At 42.0% G+C, this 8,577-nt stretch overlaps 1 protein-coding gene across 2 annotated transcripts in view; it reads left to right on the top strand.

The window, feature by feature from the left end:
• Positions 1–851: 851 nt before the first annotated feature.
• The window catches only part of PCGF3 (polycomb group ring finger 3), a 55,293-nt gene continuing 47,567 nt past the window's right edge, over positions 852–8,577 (top strand). The window contains exon 1 of one of the 2 annotated variants that reach the window (XM_059492817.1): positions 852–1,086. The gene's annotated coding sequence lies outside the window, so the exon portion shown is untranslated. The remainder of the gene's footprint in view (positions 1,087–8,577) is intronic. The other variant, XM_059492816.1, reaches the window with a different exon arrangement.

Below are 8,577 nucleotides of genomic sequence, written 5' to 3'. Positions count from 1 at the left end.
TTTCAGCGAGAAGAGGCGGCTTGGAGCAACGCACAGGCACATCCTGCCTAAAAGCCAACCGCCTTTGCTGATGTCACCTTCCTGCTCACAAGTTGCATGGATTTTTCAAGGCTGGGCACACAGCCTCTACTCCTACCCCTGCTCTCTGCTGGTGTGGCCTCACCTTGAGTGTTATGTTCAGTTCCAGGCACCTCAATGTAAGAAAAGTATCAAGCCATTAATATCCAAAGGAGGGCAGTGAAGACAGCTTTGATGGGAAGCCATTCCAGCAGTGGCTGAGGTCAGTTGGTCTGTTCAGCCTGGAGGAGACTGAGGGGGCATTGGAGTTTCCAACATCCTCACCAGGGGAGACACACGGGCAGGCACTGCTCTCGCCTCTGTGGTGACCAGCGACAGAACCGGAGGGAATGGACTGAAGTTGCGTCAGCAGTGCTTTAGGCTAAGTATCAGGAAAAGGTTCTTCCCCCAGAGGGTGGTTGGGCACTGGAACAGGTCCCCCAGGGAAGTGGTCACACCACCAACCCTGACAGAGCTCAAGAAGCCTTTGGACAATGCTCTCAGGCACATGGTTGTGATTCTGTGATTCTCAGGGGTGTCCTGTGCAAGGATGAGAGAGTTGGACTCGATGATCCTGATGGCACCTTTCCAACCCAGCGTACTGTGCGGTTCTGTGACCGGGACATGGCTCGGGCCCAGCCCTGTCGGGGGCTCCGGACCCCCTTTCGCCGGCCCCGCTGCCCGGGGGAGGGAAGGAGGGGGCGGCCGGCGCCGTGCCCGGGTGAGCGCCCCGCGCGCATGCGCCGCGAGCGCGGCGCCCCCGCTCGGCTCTGCTCGGGCCGCACTCGGCTATTTCCGCCTCTTTGTTTTAAACTCCGGGCCGAGCCCTTTAAATCCCCCGTTTTTCTTTTTAAAATTTTCTTGGGAAAGGGAAGAGGGGCCGGTGGTTCCCTCCGCCTCGCGTTTCCGACTCTTGTGCTCTCTGCCCTGCGGTGGCGCTCGGAGAAGGACGGGCCGGCGAGCGGAGGGTCGGCGGCGGCGGGGGGAGCTCCCGCTGTAGCCCCGAGCGGCGGCCGCGCCCCCCGTCAGGTCAGTGCGGGGCCGGGGCGGGCGTGGGGGTTCCGGCCTTGCCCCGCCGAGGGGCTGAGGGGCAGCCGAGGGGCTCGGGGGCGGGCCCGGCGCCCCCCCGCCCGCCTGCGGGGTATTTGCGGTGTGGGCTGCGGGGTGAGGAGGGGGTGCGGGCCGAGCGTCTTCTCCGCCCCGACGGCTTAGGGGGCTGCGGAGGAGCGGGCTGGGGCTGGGGGGGCCGCGCTGGAACTTTCGGGGCGGGCGTGGGGTGGTCGCAGGCGGGGTGGGGGGTTTTGTGGGGTTCCTCTCCCGAAACTGTCAGGGAGTCTCCGTGGGCCAGGGGAGCGACTGTCCCTGTCCTGCCGCGTGTGCCCACCGCGGGGGAAGGAGGCTCTCGGTGCTGGGGGAAAGGCAACCCGCACACCCCCCGCCCCACCCGTTCCTGCCCGCGGGAGGAGTTGCGGTTGTGTGGAGGGGCCTGGGCAGGGAACAGAATCCCACGGCTTGGGGAGAAGGGGTCTCTTTGAGTGGAGGGGTGAAGATGGCGTTTCCAGTAAGGTGGAGATAGAGGGGACACGTCCCTTGGGTGTGCGACTTCAGCCGTCCAGGTATGTGGCTCCAGTGCTGTGTATCTATGATATGAAGTTGTGAGAAATAGGAAATGAATTGGTACTCGTAGGTAAAGTACAGGGGCTTGTTTTGCAGTCTATAGTCTGTAGTCTGTTTTGCAGTCTATAGTCTGTAGTCTCTTTTACAGTCTAGAAACAAATACACATGTATGAGCACACGCACGCGTATATAGATGTGTATGTGTTCAGTATTAAGAAATTTGGAACGTTTTCTAAACCACTGAGTTCTAGTAACTTGTGGTGTCACATTTGGCCTTTTAAGTTGGTCACTTCTATCCTCAGAGTGTTGGGTGTTACTTCAGTGTCCTGTGTGGAAAGTTTTGCATGTCCCAAAGTTTATAAGGTTCGAAGAGGTTTGATTATTGAGGGTTATCAAGCGCTTGGATGTTCTTTTGCTGCTTCACATATTTGCAATTTCTCCTTTTTTTCTTTTTTCTTTTTTTTTTTTTTTTGCTTACAAAACTGTGCAGGCTTTCTGTCAGATCAGTTTAGGCTCTTCCTGCTTTCTGTATGAAATGCACGCCTCTGAGAAACCAGTTCAAGAAATTCTGGTTTATTACCCCTACATCCTCTGGAATGTTCTGAAAATATTTTCTTTGGTGTTTTTCAAAATAATACTGTGTATTTTCTTCCAGAGTATCACAGAAGAATTAAGTCCATGGATGACAAGTTTTGAATTAAAAAAAAAAAAGTTGAGATGAGCCTTTATGTTTAAGGAGCATCCCATGTATTTGTCCTCCATTATAGATTGTTTTTGTTTATACAGAATGAACAATTAAGCATGTGGTAGCTGTGTTGTTAGGAGTCATTTTAGTTCTAGCTACTGTGCTGTTAAAAGATTATTATTAGTTATTTTGGGGTAGGATACTTGTGAAGTTTTCTATTCATTCTTCTAGTGGCAGATCAGATTAGAATCTCAACTGTGGTACTCATCATGTGTCTCATAAAGGCGCTCTGAAATTCATTAAATTATTTTGTGACAAGGGGAATAGAAACAGAAACTTTGTACACTTTCAGTAGCATTACTATTTCTTTTGAGGCTGTACTTGTAGACAGCTTATAATATGTTTAAGGGAATACAGAAGCTGTGCAGAACCCAAGATATGTGGTGGAAGCACATAGGATGCATTAGAAGAGGGTCATGCGACTTTCTACAGAACGCTTGGAAATATAACATTTCATAAGCCAGTTCTGGAGGAAAATTTATTAGATTTCTCTCTGTGGGCTGATGTGGCTGATTTGATCTTGTTACTCTGCTGTCACTGTTGGAAATCAAGACTGAACACTTGTAAATGTTACAATAAAGTAGACTTAGAGTTTGTAATTATCCTAACCTAATAGTAATGCCAAGAATGGCAGAAATTAATTGCCATGGTATGAAAGATTTCTGCTACTAAGAGGCTGTAAAGTACAGCTTTTAGTCGCTGCAGCTGTCCTGGTCTTACATCTCCTGTTCACTTACATGATTTAGAGGAGGTCATCTCAAAGCTTTATATTTGAGATACAGGTAAGTTTTCTTGTCGAGAGCCATTCTATGCTTACTTTAATAGCTTTCATTTCTTTTTTCCCATATGGCCATTCAATATAGGTAGTGTGGCCTTTTTAGCTTTTATCATGTAATGAACTCCCAAGACTGAAATAATTCTGGATAAAATTCCTGAGCTCTTTGGGTGACACCGTGAGAAGAAGTTGAAGCGTTTCCATTGAAACTCTTAAGTGGAGCTACTAAGCTCTGAGCTGCAAAGTGGCTGTGGACATGATGTTTTGAAAAGCATGCATGTTGATAGCCTTTCACTCTACAACTACTGTTCTAAATTACAATACTGGCTTACAAGAAAGTATAAGGACATCTTGTATTTTATACAATAAATATTTTCTCTACTTCTTGCTTTGGAACTGTTGTTGTGCGGTACATATATGTAGTAAGTCAGTAGTTACTAAGTGGGAATTTGTTTTGATAGTAGCATTTAGAGATGCAGTTGATTTAAGACTGTCAGCATTCCTGAGAGGCTATTTATCTGAACCTCGGTCTCTTTTTGTCAGTGCTGCTAAAGATGTTCAGTGATTTTTAAACTCTGATTTGCTGGGTTAGGTTTGCTGTTATATTTAAAGGAAATGGGGAGGAAAACCTTCTCAGGGCAATCTGACTGCAGTAGGTTAGAAGCCAGGCAGAAGGTGCCCATGTCTTCTAGCTTACACAAGACTTACTTGGAAACTCTGTCTTGAAGTAGTTTTGCATTACTTACACCATCCTTCTTAAAATACAAGCTTGCTGTATTAGACTGCAAGTTTAGGTGGTATGTGAAAGTCTTGCAAGCAGTACAAGAGAAAAAAGAATCAGGTTATTCTGTGTTAAAAGCAATCTTACCTATTGTGATATGTAACACATTTACATTGCTAACTGAAGAAACACTATAAATAGTGGTTTGTTCTATAATTGCTCTGAGGAGCCTAGAGAAAACTTGCTGCTTTTATTGAAATTCATACAGTCATAGCCTGTTTGGGTTGGAAGGGACCTTAAACGTAAATTTGTTCCAACTTCTCTATTGTGGACAGGAACACCTCCCACTAGACCCAGTTCTCCGGGCAGCTTCCAAATTTGCCTTGAAGACCTCTAGGGATGGAGCATCCACAGCTTCTCTGGGCAACCTCTTTCAGTGCCTCACCACCCTTACAGCAAAGAGTTTCCTCGCAGTCTAGACCTCCTGTCTTTCACTTTGAAGCCATTCCACCTTGTCCTGTCAGTAAATGCTCTTGTAAAAAGTCCTTGTCTTTTCTTGTAGTCTCCCTTCAAGTACTGGAAGGCTGCTGTTAGGTCACCCTAAAGCTTTCTCTTTTCCAGGCTGAGAAACCCCAGTTTGCTCAGCCTTTCCTTGTAGGAGCTGCTCTAACCCTCTGGTCGCCTCGATGACCTTCTCTGGACTCGCTGCAGCAGGTCCATGTCCTTCCTGTGCTGCGAGCCCAGAGCTGGATGCAGGGTTAGGGTAGACCCATGTGCGGTCTCACCAGAGCAGAGCAGCAGAATCCGCTCCCTGGCCCTGCTGGCCACCACCAGAAGCCCAAGTCCTTCTCCTCAGGGTGGCTCTATTTATCTGCCAGCTTGATTGCCTCACCAAGGCTTCCAGGTCTGGATGCAGCTCTGAGCTCTTGCTCAGGAGTCCCTGACCTTGGGAACCCCCCTGTACATCTTGATCTAGTGCTCACCCTCGCACTTACCTCAGTCACTGCTGGTGATGCTGCCTCATTGTCTGACTGAAAATTAGCTTTTCTTAAGTCAATTTTACTGAAGAAGTGCATCTGTACTTAAATCAACAGAATATTAAATTGAAATGCTCAGCGTGGTGAGAACTAATTGGACTGAAAACCTTATGTGCTACTGGTAGTTTGACTGAAGTTTGTAGAGACCTGAAGTTTTGCAATCATACCGAAGAGCCAGCATTGTAGGAACAAATAAACCCGCAGTGAGTTCTTCAATGACATTATTTTCTTTCCACGTCTGCCTTTTATCTCTTTAATCAGAAACAATACTTTAGACTTGGAACTTCACACTATGTGTAGGAACTTAAGGGTCTCTTTATTCCTTTGACAAACACAACATGTACTTTCCAAAAATAGGGGATGGTACAGATCATTAAAAGTAGGGGGAATGACAAACTCTGGTGGGCTCAAGTTACTTGTTCTTTGTGCCAGAAAATGAGTGTTCTCACAGTTATGACTGCCTCTTTCAAATCACAGTTTTAAGTTGATGGAGCCAGTGGGGAAATTGTTGAGGAGGTGGGGGTGAGAACTGGAGTAAATCAAGTTATGTATGGTAGCATTATGATAGTGCAGGGATTGTAAGGAAAAATATGCAAGAGTGATAATCAGGTTTTTTTGTAGTTTTGTTGCTAATAGAAGAACTTAAACTAGCTCTGACACTATTTTTCATCTTTGCAAAGTGGTATGGAGAAGACTTACTCTCCCTGCAGATGTCTATATCGGAGAATCTTAAGAGATAACTATTTTGTATTCTGAATTTTTAACTGACAGTAACTTAGAACTTGGTCTACATTAAAAAGGTTTGTGTTCGGGCAGCAGTAAGGATCCTCCTTGTTTGATACTGAGACTGTCCTTATTGCTGGAAACTGTTGATTTATGAATAGCATTAAGTTAATTTTGATTTAAGACAGAAAGCATTCTGTGTATGTTTGGTGTCAATGAGAAAATGCTGTGCAGTAATTAGGAGAGGAAAAGTTAATTTTTTAGGTTCATGGAATGAGTTTGTTATTTGCCAACTTGCAAATCACTGTTTTGTCAAGATTTTCCCTTAAGAACTTTTTTTTCTCTCTGCATAATGAGACAGCATACAATGCCTTCTCTAGCTGATTATTATCCAGTAACATCACAATTATTATATATAATGCAATTTTTGTTTGAATTATGATTATATTATACCAGTACAGGTAATCTTTGTTATTCTTTTACAATATGCATGTAAACATTACAGTTTTTGTAATCATGAATGTCATTTTTTCATGCAAATGTGTCAGTGCAGTGTTTGATGAATTTTCAGGGAATGTGTTATGCTGTATAATTTTTTCTGGTTTGTCACTTGAAAGAAGAAGCTGAAAGATACAGTATAGCTGGCTAAGTTAGAAATTTTTTATTTATGAATAATTGTATGTGACACTTACTGTTGTATTTGGACTATTGAGTATAGAGACTGGCATAATAAAGGCCATGGATCAGTTGATTACTTAATTAAAGGACATTGCCAAATTTATTTTAACTGCCTAGACAAATGTTTTTACAATAAAAAAATATTTGTTTTGCTGTGCAATGGCAATCAGTAGAAGAGATCTGAGGAACAGGATTTTTTTGTTTGTTTGTTTTGTTTTGTTTTTTTTTTTTTCAACATCTTATCCATACAAAGTACCATCTTTTGTTCCTTCAGAGTGACTTTTCCCAGAATTTGTTGGAGCATGGAGACATTTAGAAGCTTAAGCTTTGTCTTGGCACTAACATCAAGGTGGTCTGGGATCCTAACTCCTGCATTTCAAATTATTGTATTTCCTACCTTTTTGTTGTGATAATAACTGGATTTTCTTTTATTTACTTTTTTCCCCCTAATATATAAATTAATTTCTGGACACAAGGACTCAGATATTGATATCAGGATTCAAAATAGGAAGAGGTAAGGAAATTTTTTATGTGCTTTGTAAGTACCTAATCATGCGTGCTGCTAAAAGTGTATATACGCCCCTGTTCCTACATCCAAGTATTTACATTTTAGAATGTAACTTCTGTTAAATCTATATCTATTAAAGATACTTCTAATGGTATTTCATCACTTTAAGAAAGTGCTAAGACATTGTATTCAAACCCATCTTCCTAATGCTTGGAAAGATTTTCTTTCCATCTTGGAGTTAGTCCTTTCCTCTGAGGTCTGAACCTCACACCAGTGTACAGTGTTTGCCTGATTGTTTCTGTCTGTACTCAGGGGAGCCCCTAAGTACAGGGGCTGTTTACTGTCTGTTTTTGAAGCTTTACCAAACCTTTTTTAGGAAAAAGCAAGCATAACTTGTTAAATGCTCACTTAAAATGTCTTACCCCTATGTGCAAATTGTTCTTACCACGTGCAAAAGACTACACTTGTGGAAAAGTTCCATGGTGCAGAAAGTGTAGTAAAAATTACACTCTTGTGTGAAATCCGTGGCCTTAGAGAAAAATGTTTACCTTTTTTAGTAACATTTGCATGGATTTATTTAATTTGTTGAATGAAGTAAGTAATTAAACTATGTTTTCCTGTAGCACTTGCCTTAAACTAATTGCAAAGTAGATTTCCATCTTAAATCAATTTATGCTTTAAGATCATGCTTTTTTTCTTGAGGTGCCATAAGATGATGATTACTTCACAGATATTTAGTTTGAATATTGGTAAAATAAAGTTCTCTGATTTATGCTTGTTCTCAGATAAATTTCAGATGGACACTATTTTTCTATTTTCCTTTGAAAAATCCACATAGGCCTTTTCTGTGACTGAAATTACTGCTTTTTCATATCATGTATTCTTGTTAATAGTAGTGTTAGACTTGGTAGTACCAGAGTAAGTAATTTATTTTCATATCAGTTATTAATTTTCTGTTTCTAGTCTTGTACTTCTCTGTCTAGATTGGCTAGAATGAAGTAGAAATCCCTCCCAAGATCAAGCTATTCTGCAACAATTTCAGAAGACTTGTATTTATATTGGTAAAATACTTCATTTGTCATTTTTTGACCATTGGCCATAGGAAAAGTAGCCTAGTATTGTAAATGGCACCATACCACTCCAGGTGGAGCAGTTTTCTTCTCTTCACTTTCTTGCTTGTGAGATTCTTTCAAGTTTTTTAAAAAGTCACCAGAACTGATCTGTGTGGTATTAAGTGAATCTTGGCACTTCAAGGTTTCATTTTACTGTCTTAGAAATATATAGGTGTGAAAAGTACTGTTTCAGTTGCAGTAACTTTTAATGTAACATTTTAGGGATAACCATAGATAGTGCCACTGGAAATTGTTTATCTAAATATGTTTTCTCTAATCTGTAGCAGTTATTCAAATTATGTAAAGTTATTTTATCCAGACAACAATAGCTCTTGAGTTGTGTGGTTAAGATTTTATTGCTAAAAATGGCTTGAATTTGGACAAAGTTTTGCAGATACAGGGAGGATAATATTTTGTTTTGTTTCCCATTGATTTTGGTTTTTTCTTTTTTTTTTTTTTTTGACAAAGATGTATTTTACCCTGGCCTTTTTTCTAATTTGCTGAATTTATCAATGCTATGGGTTGAAAATAATTGTAGGAGTAATTATTTATATAAGCTATTCTGTGATCAAATATATAAATCGATTATGGTCTTCTTTTGCTG

Source organism: Ammospiza nelsoni, chromosome Z (genome assembly GCF_027579445.1).
Source record: "Ammospiza nelsoni isolate bAmmNel1 chromosome Z, bAmmNel1.pri, whole genome shotgun sequence".
NCBI lineage: Eukaryota > Metazoa > Chordata > Aves > Passeriformes > Passerellidae > Ammospiza > Ammospiza nelsoni.
The sequence above is the reverse complement of the archived record's forward strand: the minus strand, read 5'-3'. Positions and strand labels throughout refer to the sequence as shown.